This window comes from Puntigrus tetrazona, chromosome 2 (assembly GCF_018831695.1).
Source record: "Puntigrus tetrazona isolate hp1 chromosome 2, ASM1883169v1, whole genome shotgun sequence".
Taxonomy (NCBI): Eukaryota; Metazoa; Chordata; class Actinopteri; order Cypriniformes; family Cyprinidae; genus Puntigrus; species Puntigrus tetrazona.
This window is the reverse complement of record NC_056700.1, coordinates 10,163,667-10,177,553: the sequence shown is the minus strand read 5'-3', so window position 1 is coordinate 10,177,553 and position 13,887 is coordinate 10,163,667. Positions and strand designations below refer to the sequence as shown.

Here is a 13,887-nt window from a genome sequence, read left to right as displayed (position 1 = left end):
ACACCAGCCAGGATGGCAGTTAGCCCTCAATCAACTTCTATTAGCCTAATACAGTCTGACTGCCTTTCTTAATCACAGGTCAACATTAAACTGCTTACCATCTTTCCTTAAGGACTGTACTTTAAAAAACATTTTTGCAATAACCAAAATTTTATGAAAGTGCAATATGTTACCACAATACCATGCATAGGTCATGTATTAGCCCACAGAGGTGCAGCCTAATTGCTTTTCAGAAACAGTGCCTACAGCCATAAAGAGTGGAGAAACATCTTAATCGCATCAGTGGAGATTGTAGGCCAGATTTCAATAGGATTACAGTGTCATCGCCGCTCTCACTGCCCGCAGAAAGTTCGGTTTAAAAAAAGAAGAAAAACATGGACATACAAGGACACTTTTTAATGACCTTGAGCCAGACTGTAATTTAACTGGCCAATGAGAGAAAAGATATTCTCAACATCAGGTTGAGAAATAAGCGTTAAGCAATTTCATTTCAGGATTTATGATGTTACATAAGGCCTCGCACGTTGGTAAAGAGTAAAAAAAGTTGGCATCAAAGATAGTGATTCACATGCAATGTTTAACAACAGCGAGTGAGTCACTTAGAGCTGTTCTGAAAACTGTGAGAATTTGGCTATTTTGTGACCATAAACAAATATTGCAAGGTTTCCTATGTGTGAAACAAAACGGAGTGAAATATCCGTAATATTTAGTTTGTTTTCCCCATAGCCCGATTCCCTGGAGGCCTTTATAATCTCTTCAGGTCAGACAGACCAAATGTTCCCACAAGAATTTACAAATCACATAGTGTCAGTGTCTTTTAATTAGAATTACTTAAATTTTACTAAAAAACAGCGTGACATTGGCGGCCTGTACAGAAGAAATAACCGTAGAATTATACGTCAAAAGAGACTATCCAAGAAGCGTACCATCAACATTAAACGTGCTCGAATTAAAAAGCCTAAAAGGTGAACTTCCACTGAAGTGAGAAGCGATAAAAACCTGCTGTCCAACAAAAAAGAGAACATTATAGCGTTTTTACCCTACATCAGCAGTCAAATGGATATTTTTGTGATCTGATGTGATCAAATGTAAACAGATGTGTATGATTGTAATTTACAACAGCTTCCAACTTGGCTCAACCAATCAGAAACAAGGTCTAGAACTATTCATTTAGTATCCATTTGGCATTATAAAAAAACCTAAACGATACCCAACCCTACTCTCCATGGACAAGTGGTAGTCAAAAAATTAAATAAAATTGCTCAAATTTAGCCTTTCTAAATACCGTCTTCCCACCAAAACCAACTGAAAAATTATCAATGTGCTATATGCACTATTTTTCAGATGCTCTGCTTTATTAACAATGTTATTCATAATTTATAATCCCAAATGTTAATTTAATCATCTCCTTTAGACTTCTTCAGAACAAAGACAAACATACAGGTTTAAAGGGTTAATCCACCACAAAATGAAAAATTTGTCATCAATCACTTACCCCCAAATCCACATGAGCTTCGTTCTCAGAACACAATTTAAGATATTTTGGAAGAAAACAGGCTTGTGACTGTCTCATTTACTGCCAAGTAAATTACACTGTCAAGGTGTAGAAAAATAATGAAAGACATCCCCTGAATACTCCATCTGCCATCAGTGGTTCAACTGTAATTTTATGAAGCGACGGGAATACGCTTTGTATGGAAATAAACAAAATTAATACACAGAAGACTGTACGCTACGTCTGTCCAGCAGATGCTCTCCAAAATGGTGCTACGGTGAGGTTACAGTGCCGAACTGTTTTATAAAGTCTTTATTTTTATTTTCGCTTTACGGTTGAACCACTGATGGCAGATGCAGATAATGTCTTTCTTTTTTTTTTTCAAGACCTTGACTAGACTTACTTGGCAGTAAATGGGACAGTCAAAAGCCTCCCGGTTTTCATCCAAAATGTCTTAAATTATGTTCTGAGAATGAACAAAGATTCTACAGGTTTGGAACTACAAGGTACGTGATTAGTGACAAAATTTTCATTTTGGGGTGGAGTATCCCTTTAAAACAATATTGGGCGAAAGAATTGATGACCATTTTTATTTAGTAGTATCTAATGAATTTCTTTTTGAAAGGTATGGGGATATAATATATAACTATTTCTACAACAAACAAAAATAACAAAAGTCAAAGGAATTTTCCCAACATTACAGAAAAACAAACATTTGTTTGTGTATGTGTGTGTTTTGTGTGTGTGTGTGTGTGTGTGTGTTTTGTGTGTGTGTGTGTGTGTACATACACCGACTACATATCTGCATTTCTACCAATACTGTGCCACCAGAGAGTACTGGATGTGCCACCATGAGAATTGGCATTTGGATTGTGCTAATGCACTGCCACTTGAATCCACCCTGGGGGTTGGGCACAATTTTACCCCGGCCAGGATCGACTCAGAGTGATTTATACGTCTGCACAACCTCCAGGGTGCATTAACTGGACACAGCGACACACCGCCATGTATTTGCTGTTAGATGCCCAACGGGTGAGCCAGCAGCTCAGTCTAACCCCATCGCAAAAAGTTCAGGTCATCGGACGAATAATACGCTTCTCATATAACGTAAAGCAGCTGTTAGCAACTAGCTGACGTAACCATTGCTGAAAGAGAAATAATGCTAAAATATAGCACCAACAGCGCCAAGTAAATAAGCACCTGAAATGAGATGGCAGCACAGACAGTATTTCATCTCTTCTCTAGTCTAGCACACTCTGGACGACGTGAAATAGGTCAGCGTTTGAGTGTCGTGCTTGGCCCGCCACCAATGCTTCCAACTATTCACCGATCCGCTTCTCTCCCTTTTTTTTTTTTTTTTTATTGCTTTATTGTTGATCTGTAAAAGCAGTCATAAGAACACGAGATGGCAGATGATGTAAACTGCAGACATTTTTATTCATTCTTCTAGACATGCTGCACTAATAAATGAGAGATGGTGAGAATTTTTTTTTCATTTTGGGATGAGGCTTTGAGAATTTAAGCATTCCTAAAATGGAGGGCGGTTGTGCTTCTCTCGCACATGTAAGGCTAATCCTATTGATTGTGCTGAAAACAACCGAATGATACTGGAGACTGAACCAGGAAAGATATGACAAAAAAAGAAAAACCCTCACAAGATCAGGTTTTTTTTTTCTTCACGTGGAAAGAGTTAGTTGGATGGATGAATCTCAGAAATTGCTTGGGTCTTACCGTGAACACCACCATGGCATGTTTAACTGTAATTAAAAGCCCCTTTCTTAAATACGAACACAAAACACAGGTCTATGCATGCTTTTCATCCTGTCCAGAGGATTTGGGTCACATTTTAATCCCGCAGTCAGACAAACCTCACAGAGTTCAGTAGTTAATTACTTTAAATCGACATTACTTTCATAATGCACTCTGATTATTTACATAATACATGCTACATTGTATTATAATGAATTAAACATTCACATTTCATTGTTGATTCATTTATGAAACATTTATGAGCGCTTCTTCGACTACAGACATTTAAACGTCCCAGAGATTCATTTCTATTAAAACTGAGAGATTAACATTTTTCTGTTTGTTATATAAAAGGTCAAACTTTCTAGGAAACATTTTACGTTTACGTTTACGTTTTAAGTTTTTATTTATTTCTGCTACATTTCAAATGCAAATTTATATATTTATTATATTTATTTTTTCAAACGCATTCATTTTACAATAGTATTATTTCCTTGTTTTATTATTTTATTATTCCATGTTATTACCATTCATTCATTTCAAGTTCAACAGTCCCATGGCAACTATTTTGGCCCAAAAAACTTAGTCATATTTCATTTTACAATAATTAAGAAACTAAAATGCCTAAAATGAAATATGAGCAAAGAAAGCAGAAAACAAATTAAAAAAATAACAACATTTCAATTTGAATATTAAAATTACTGAATATTTCGTACTAAAAATAAGTTCTAATAAAGCTACGATTTTGTAAACTTACGCAAATAATGGATATGAATCTGAATCATACAAAAACAATACATATTTTTCAGACATTGTTAGTTGACAAGTTTGATATCTGCTTTCCACCCGAAATATGCTCTTTGATAAAGAACCACCCATATGCGATTGTCTTAGATAAAACCAATATTTAAGCGACCCTTAGGAAAGAGCAGTCACAGGTGAAATGTTTAAAGTTGCAAACAGCAATACTAACATTCATTACATATTATAAAACACAGCGGTGGCGTCCATGCTCTGCATCCATATCCATCATCTGTTTTAGCTTTTTGTAAAAGCAGGATATTATAATTCTGCGTCGAATAAAGGCCGTCAGCCAGACAGAGAGCTATTGAATGATTTCTGATAAACCTCCGGAAGTGGGAGAAGGAATGTGACCTGGCACCTAACATCAGTTCCCAGTGTGTGTGCCATCTGCTGTGGAGCACCTCCATAGGGCTGCTTTCATCAACACCTTCTGTTGAGCCGTTCACACTCGCAGCAGTGTGGCCTTAATCCTTCATCAGCTGACCCAGCGTTGGGACACTTTAATTGCGAAAACATTTCTCAGGAGCCTGTAAACAAGATGCAATCGCCTTTCTCTATGATACGAGCGGAAAAGGCCCGAGCTGGAGTAAGAGCTGAGAGATTCAATAAAGGGCTGATCTGCTGTGCTTACGCAAGGATTTTATTTGTCGATGCTTTCTGTAAAAAAAAAAAAAAAAAAAAAAAAAAATCAAAGCAATATTTAGTAACAGGCCCTGTGAAATGTCTGCAGCAGTTATGTAAGAATAGGACCTCTAAATCTATGAGCCCAGAAAAAGCATTAAAATAAGCAATAAAGCCATAATGTTTTGAGGTTGTGGCCACTTACTAGGGTTACATGATGAGGACAATAAGAATGGACCAATAGCCAGATGGCCTGACACCAGGGATTGGGGCCATGTTATGTTCGTTGATGATTTATTTGTATTTTTATGCCTTTCAGTTGTAACATTTGGTTTTCTGATATCAATTAAAAACTGGCTCACACTAGCTAACTAGTTGAATATTTCACAAAGACTTGTTTTTAGTTTTTAGATTGTCAGCATTGCTTCAATTAGCATGCTAACCGTTTCTTGTGATTTTACCTTTAGACAGTTTGTACTGTTAAATCCTCATGTTCCTGTAGTTCAAACAGAGTAACACCAAGGACATGGGTTCAAATTTCAGGAAATGCCAGAATGATAAACTTATTATTTCTGCTATAAACCAATAATTGCTGTTAAAGTTCTACAATACTTTGTGTAAATAATTAAAATATCTATATTTGTAGCATATATTATGCATAATATAATTTAAGATATCAATTATTTATTCGATAATTATTATTTAATTATTTACATTTTATATTTAATTACATTAAAACCTTCATCGTTTATATTTAAAACAATATAAACAATAACTGTAAACTAAAAATCTATCATTTTAACTATTCATTTAGATCATTTTCAAAAGTCAAAAAGGCATTAAAATAATAAGTACTGTATGAAAAATCTATGCTAAATATCACATTTAGTTATTACATTTGTTGTGTTTTTAAAGATTAACAGAACATTACTGAGAATAAGTGAGCATTAAATGATGCCAAATATAATCTAAACACAAAATAACGTATGTTTGCATTTATTTAACATTTAATTAAAATGAACCAAACAGCCAAAAATCAATAGGACAAATGTATTATATATCCCCGTTTGATTTATAAAAGAAAACATATGTAAAAATAAATTTATTTATAATGTCAAATATATTGCTAAAAATAATATTAATAAAATAAAACATAACATATGGCATTGAGGCTGGTAATATTATTAAGGCGAGTACAAATCTGTCCTGGCTGGATGAGCAGAAAGAAAGAAAAAAAAATCATTATTATTGAGCACTCTAGACTTTAAAATCAGAGCTTGGATGGTCATTATGCATGCAGACAAAAGAGCGGTGCTTCTGCTGACAGGACACCTGTACTCAGCAGCATCATAAAAACCTTGACATCTCTGTGTGGTCTGTCGGGACTAACACCACCTTCTCTGAGGACCCTTTAAAGCAGACCAGTGGCACGTCCTGAACAGGAGTACCCACGTGCACGTACCCAGACACAAACACACGCCACGCCTGGGCACATTACAAAGGCCTGCTGGGGGTCAGGCTATGCAGCTGCGGCCCTATTGATGTGAAGAATCAGACAGATGGGCCTAAACCGCCCCTGGAGAATAAACAATACAAAGGCAACACAAAACCACAATAACGCAACCTGGGTACAAAAGTGTTTCATCGCCACTAATGACTACTCGGTCAGAGGGCATCCGAAATAGTCAGCATTGTTGTGAAATCGGTAAAGCTACTGACTCTGGTGGGCATTCATTGATCTTTTTCATCAAATCTCAAGGAACAATGTCTACTGCTTCGAAACTCTGTACCAGCATCATATTTATGTTACTGTTATTACCTGTAATAAAGAAATCAATGCAAGGTCTACGCTTAAGGCCAAGTACATTGAAAGCGCAACCATCTCCATTTCAAACTAGATGTGGGAACCATCAAGTGCTTGGTTGTTTGATATCAAAGTAAAAGTTTCGCAAAATAAAAGCACCGATGAAGGACAGGTACTTGAAAAATTTAGGCTATAAGTACATCGGCAAAGCATATACTTTGTCCGCTACTGCCAGTAAAAGGAGTCCCAAATAAGCTCATTTTTTTGTTTTGTTTTGTTTTATTATAATGTTATAGTTGTCTCTACATGACAAAGTATAGTCCAAAACATAACACAAATATCAGTCACATGATGAACTGCACGATAGACGCAAATGAACTAGGCTGCAGAAAGGGAACAAAGCAACCGTCTAAAAGAAAACAAGGTTGAATTTAGCTTCAGCTTTCTCAAGGGTAAAAAGAGGGAGTCTTTGAAAGGCTGATATACCTACTGGATTTAATTACTCTCATGATTTATCCTGTGACTCACTGCTCATACTGTGAGATGACGGAAAATGCCCAAGACTTTCCACATGTCAACAACAAAACTCACCCTGAATGACCCACTGGATCATCCGCTTAAATTATGATCCAATCACAGCTGGCTCGACCGTGTAATGCAAGGTGCCAATATGATGTCAAAATCTGTCAGCTATTCATAGACCGCTCCACTGTTGCCGTTTTTTTTTTTTTTTTTTAAACAATCCCTTAGCCAAACTGGAGACAGTACTAAAGTCCTTTATTTCCTCAAGCCCTGAGAGCGGTGCTGACAAAGACTCTTAACTGCATTTTCATCTGTTACCTCTAAACGCAGTTCATTTCCGCATCTCTGCTGAAGTCATCATGGCATTCCTCATATAATCATGGCTTTACAATCCCATGACACCGTTCCAGCTCTGCTCTTTTCATTCCACATCCCTTCTTACACCACCGAAGAAGACGGAGCGCTGCATTCCAGTTGTGTTATTACAGACCTCTGTAAGTTTGATGCAATGTAGCTTGTAACCAAAACGCAAAATGGGCAAATGGACTAATTAAGCACATAAAGTTAATCTACAACTGTATAAAACATTGCTTACATTGCCTAAACCAGATTTGATTCTGGATATCCGACTGTTTGGTGTATAAAAAGCAACAAAAATGATCATGAACCTTTAAAGTTCAACAATAAGAAACATAAATGACGTTCAGTGGCATTTGTGCCGAATTTGAGATTAACTAGACACACTCAAAAAGTTTCCCCTTTCTTTTAAAGTTGTAATGTAATAATCTTTTGGGATGTAGGGTAAACAGATAGCAAAAAACGGTTAATGTAGGCAGAGACTTGGTTTTATTTATTGCCTGTTATTTGGATAAAGACAGATAAGAAAACAGATCTGAATTAGGTTTGCGGATGACTGTAAGAAAAGGACTAAAAAGCAGAGCGGAAAAATCCAGCATACATGATTAGATAGAAGTTGTTTACCAGAAAATCGGAAAATAACAATAATACAAAAATCATATGAATAGATAAATTGTATTTATGATCAGTAACATGCACTACAAAAAGCAGCAAGGCACAAATATAGTGTTAGATGTAGGGGTGTTTTTATTAGCATTTAACATTGTTTCAACGCTAGCCATGACCTGTGACCTAGCGTTAACTACTGAGGAAACCAACAAAGACTGCATTAAAAAGTGATGGTCAGTTCCTTGTGCTCGGAACAGGCATTAGTTTGCGGTTGCTCAAACTGAATGACCTAATATAGAGAGATTTTGGCTAATGACTAATGCGCCAAACAAGAATTTGGAGATGCAAGCGCTAACTTTCTACGACCCTTCCTTTATGCAGCTATCCTAATCCAAACAGACAGCATATTCCAAGCAAACAGCCTTTAAATCTGGTTTTAGCAGCTGCATTTTATACAAGTACTTTTTATAAACACAACAGGTCATCGGTGCCACATTTTACACTGCAATGACAGGCACCCTGTCAAACCTTGGATGTCTGGATGACATAAGCAAGCTGTCATTTTGGCTCGTCTGATACCCTTCAAACCTCTATCAGAAGCCTGGAATGATGTAAACAACATTTAAAAATAATAATAATAATGTAACATTTAAGGGTCAAACATATGAAGGGAATTGATAGAACAAGGCATTTATGAGACTATGTGTTTGGCATGCTGGAACTACATTAGTAACAGTCCTGATAGACAATCAATAGCCCAGTCAACACATTACAAGAAGCCAGACTCATGCATCTACATTATCAGACAGTTACAACTGAGAAAACAAACTCATATGTGGAAAATAAAAATAAAATAAAAAACCTTATTGCTATTTGAAGCGTATTGTCTGTCTGCTCTGTGTAATCCTTGCGGGTTCATGACAACAGCAAGATTTCCACCTTTTGCTGCAAAATGCAGTTACGAAGGAGAATATAAATGCAAATGCTAGTTTTAGTGGGTGAGCGACTCTTCAGATATGCCGATTAAACGTTAAAATCCCTGAAAATGAAATCACATGCAACATGTCATTGGCAGTGTTCACGTCCATGGAATTTGGATGTCTGCAGCTGAACAATAGGTGAGGGATGCTAGACTGTTATTGAATGGGCTTCTGTGAGCTCTAAACAGACACTGACGCATCCTAAACACAGCGTTAAATAAAACGATATTTACAACAAGAACTTACCTTTAAGATCTGCGCGTAAACACTTCAAATGAATGAGGATGCTGCGGTATATTTCCGTGCTCATTCGCTGTCGACTGGAGCTGAAAACCTTGAGTTGGGCAGCACCTACCAGCTTATTGAATCACACTGCATCATGAGCTTTAGATCCAGAATAGACCGTTGCGCGAAAGAGGGGGGATCGGTCAAACAGGCTTTATCATTTTCCATTAATATCATTAGCTGATGATACGTTTTACAGCATAGGGGGAAAAAATCGTATTTTGTCCTATAAATAGATAAAGTACGAAGTAAATACACTATTTATACCTTGGTTTTCACTACTAAATGAACAGTTAACCCCCGTTTTCAAAGTACCTCTGTCCAATTTTCTTAAAGGGACCGCTACCTTAACCACATACAGCTGATGAGCGCAGTTTGCGGTCCGTTACATGAAATGTCAAACGTAAATAATGAACTTGACCTCTGAGTAAAAGTCTTAAACACCTTGATGTTTTCAGACGAGTGTTTCCGTTGTTTGTGTAGGCGTGCTGTATTTAAATATTTTAAGAAAATTAAAAAGAAGAAAATGTGTGAAACTAATGTATTTAGAAAATCAATGCTTACACCTTAATGCTTATCGGGTTACGTTACTTTTATTTCAAAAACGATGTTGATGATGATGATGATGATGATGATGATGATGATGATGATTATTATTATTATTATTATTATTATTATTATTATCAATTATAATAATACTAATTATAATAGTCTAATAATAATAGGCTATAATTATTTTTTTATTTATAGGCACCTTACAAGACACTGAAGGACACCCTACGACAAAACAATCAATATTAAGCAATAATCATTATTACAACCTAACAAATTAAATACAATCACAAAAAGCCTAACAAGATTGATCTTAAGACAATATTTTAAAACAATAAGGCTTTCACTGTTTACATATTTAACTTGTTAATTGCCTAAATATTGTTGTTGTTGTTGTTTGAAAAGCGTCCGTGTTCAAAATTAAACAAATATTATATTATTTATTTTATTTATTACTATTATTATTATTATTATTGTTAAATATTATTATTATTACTAGAGTCTCTGTATGTGTCTGGCAAAAAAAATGACACATTGCAAGACAAATCTGTATGAGTCATGCCACCTATAGGCTAGGATTATATATGATGAGCTCTTTAACAGCAAAAGTTAAAAAGATTTATAAATAGAGTACAATATTTTTTCTGTATAATTCAGCTTGTTTAAAGAGCTGAGCTTCTTTTTTGTTCATGTACTCCTACCTCGTCACAGCTCATCTTCTAAACAAAGAATCCTTCACTGAGAATAAAGAGGAGGGAATCCATAAGCAGAATCCATAATGTTGTATTGTAAAATTTGCTGCTATTGCTCCCGTCACATTCAATTTGAAGAACTACTCGATAAAGTCCTTGAAACTGTAGTTATTTATCATTTATTCATCAATGCATGTAACATATGACTGTCATCAAATAATCCTCTTTAACTGATTAATCGTTTATCTTTTCCGTACATGTTCAAAGAGGAAAAACATTCAACATTAAGAGATATTAGTGATATTTCACTCTCAAAGGGGGACTGTTAGCGGCACAGGCTTCTAAGGGGTTTCACTTCACAGACCTTCCTGTTACCAAGCAACAGCTAAACTGAGCTGAAAATTGGAATTCTTGTTGTCAGGCAGAGGCAGACTCAACATCATTTTACATCGCTAAACTCAAGACATATCAACAATTGTTGCACATTTAGGACATCTGAGTTCATCAAACCAGGAGTGAAATCCTATTGTTGTATTCGCACCCTGATTTTGATTTATTAGAAAGAATACGCGTAACTAAAACCAAGAACAAAAACGAATGACCTCGTCTTAAGGGCCGCCGCTGCCCTACATTTCTGCCACTAATCAATGAGTACCTGCTTCTGCCCGCTAAAAAGGAAACGATCTATGCATTTTCTCAAATTTACACCAGATACGGAATGATGATGCAACGTGTATTATTGAATCTCCTTTATTTTACTCGATTTCTTTCTTCGTCAGGCTTTGAGTCATAAATACGCTTATTGTAAATGCTGAGTGAGGCATTAGCATATGCTCTCCGTATGTGGGTTTGTTGTTCCAAAAGAACTACATGCTGGGCTGAAGGAGCCGCCAGACATTGTGTTGACACTGAGAAAGCAGATTACGAGTGACATTCAGCCTCTAGTCCCATGAGGCAAAGCCCTAGCTGACCCACTCTTGAACCAGCCGCCAATACTATTACACATGCTTGATTCCAAGCTCCTGAAACGCAATGTGATTTTTAAATTAAGCTGGTTTAGTCCAAACACATTATCGGTTTATGGTCATTTTTACACCGTAAAGGCACATGAACGCCATGTGAGAGTGCTTCAAGGTACATTTTAATGACGCACAGATGCGAAATAAAAGCACTTGTGTAGAAGTTACGCCGAACAAATGGCATTTGAAACGAATGCTTACTCAAATGAATCGTGACATGTTGATTTAATGTTATAAATATGAAATAATGAAAACGGTAATTAGTATAAATAAACACAATACATATGAGTACATACATTTTCAGAACTAACAAGGAATTATGATGCAATCTAGCATATAGAGCACAGATAGATAGATAGATAGATAGATAGATAGATAGATAGATAGATAGATAGATGTATATCTGAAAATGTATATAAATCAGATACAGAGCAATTAACAAATAAAAAAAATATTAAGAGAGCGATCCAAATATAAAACCTTACATACAAGGCAATTTATCTGATTATAAAGACAAACTACAACTAGAGTCACGCTCATGTGATTTAAACCCCTGGAAAATGTATCCATGCAAGAAGGCCTGAGTGGCAAACCCGCTGGAAAACCGCAAAAGTGGAAAAGTGTAGTTTTCTCACTGAGTCATGCACTCGGAGAAAAGAAAAATATTTTCATCCATAAGGAGCCATGTTCGCCTTTGCTTAATTTTTATTCCGCCTTCTGGGCCGCATGTTGTGGCGAAGCTGCCGTGAAGCTCAGAGTATATCAGTCATCTCAGAGTTCTGTTTGAAACAGAACGACCCAGAGCTATGCAGACTGGCTGCTTTGATTCTCCACACCAACCTGCTTCTCTGTATCCCTGGAGTACTCTGAATAAAGTCGGCAAAATGCATCTTAAACGTGATACAGCTTGACTGTTTATACGCAGTGCTAAATGAAATGCTTCAGGACACATTGGCCACCACGATATTGAACAATCGATATCAATAATGACTTTGGGATTCTTTCAAAGGTCTGAAGGATAAAGCTTGGTGGATCCTCAACGTTTGCTGAATCATTTGCAGGTTCCCTTTTCAACAGGCAGCATCTGCAACCAATCCAAAACACTATGTAGGTCAAGTTCCCACCACCCTTCATAAAGACTGGTTGAGCGCTGGCACATCCACAAAATCTCTTGCTCTCATTACACAAAAGGGATTTCAGCTCGAGTTCAGTGTCAGATCGCTCCAGTAACAAACAGGACCTCAAATCTGAGGACGTTAACAAGAAATAAATGCGCATTAAGTCATGATCAGGAGAGAAAGGGATGCAAGAACTGAGTTGAACTATGAGAGCGCATTGGGAGAAATGAGGATTCTAGAAAGAGAAAGCCTCGTTTTCACAGTTCACGCTTTGTTTCATTCCGCATTCCTCGTAACAGCAGCCTCGCTGATCATACGACACCGACGAGCCCTCAAGCAGGAAGGAAGCGTCTACTGAAACAGCAGCCCAGCCAGGAGACCGAAAGATGGACGGAGAAACAGCGAGGGAAGAGAGAGTCAGACTTTCTTATTCAGCAATACCGAGTACAAAAAAGCTTTTATCTCGCGCATCTGCATCACTTCGACGGACACTGGCCGGCACAAGCAAGGCTTTGTCAGGGGAAAAAAAAAGCTCTGCAAAAATCAGAATCAGCGCATAGAGTCAGCCCCACTTGATGTTTTGAACAAAGGTCGTCTTCGCGTTATGCTCACAGCGCAGTGAAGAGAAGTCAAAGGGGTGTTGATATTTTGCCAATATCAGTTGGAGAGACTTGCTGCTCTTGCGTAGCTTAATCCTACAATATGTTCCTCTGAGAGAGCCCCCCTGTGCGTCGGCTGTATTGTGTGTGTTCCACATGTTTGGGACAAAAGGGCAATGAGCAGTCGGGGGGGGAAAGAGATCTTTTAATATGAGCGTTAGTGTATATAAAGCGCAAACACTTTCCAGGCCTAAATAAGGAGTTATAAGTACTCATGTTAATGTTTTTTTCAGTGTCACGTGATCCTTTAGAAGCAATTTTAATATGCTGATTTGGTGCTCAAAAAACATGCCTTATAGTTATTAGCGTTGAATGGTTTTGCTGCTTAATATGTTTTATGAAAATCCTGACACCAGAGTTTTAAAATATACTGTATCCAGCTTGTTTTAAACGCAAGGCAGGCTATTTGTAACTTGAACGTTGTAACTTCAGTTGGTTTTGTGCATTCAGTCATTGAACATTGCAAAGTCTGCCACACTCTTATGTGAAAACGGCTACATATAGCTAAAGATAGACCGACTCCTACACATCATTTCGGCTCAATAATTATTTGAGTCTAAATTTTCTTACCTGTATTTTATTTCAAATGAAAGTAGGCCTACCAGACAAGAACAATAAGAC

The 13,887-nt window shown here is 36.8% G+C and overlaps 1 protein-coding gene across 3 annotated transcripts in view; it reads right to left on the bottom strand.

The window, feature by feature from the left end:
• The window catches only part of fam110b (family with sequence similarity 110 member B), a 30,037-nt gene extending 20,723 nt beyond the window's left edge, over positions 1–9,314 (bottom strand). For 2 of the 3 annotated variants that reach the window (XM_043223700.1, XM_043223707.1), the window contains exon 1: positions 9,188–9,314. The gene's annotated coding sequence lies outside the window, so the exon portion shown is untranslated. The remainder of the gene's footprint in view (positions 1–9,187) is intronic. The other variant, XM_043223715.1, reaches the window with a different exon arrangement.
• Positions 9,315–13,887: the final 4,573 nt, after the last annotated feature.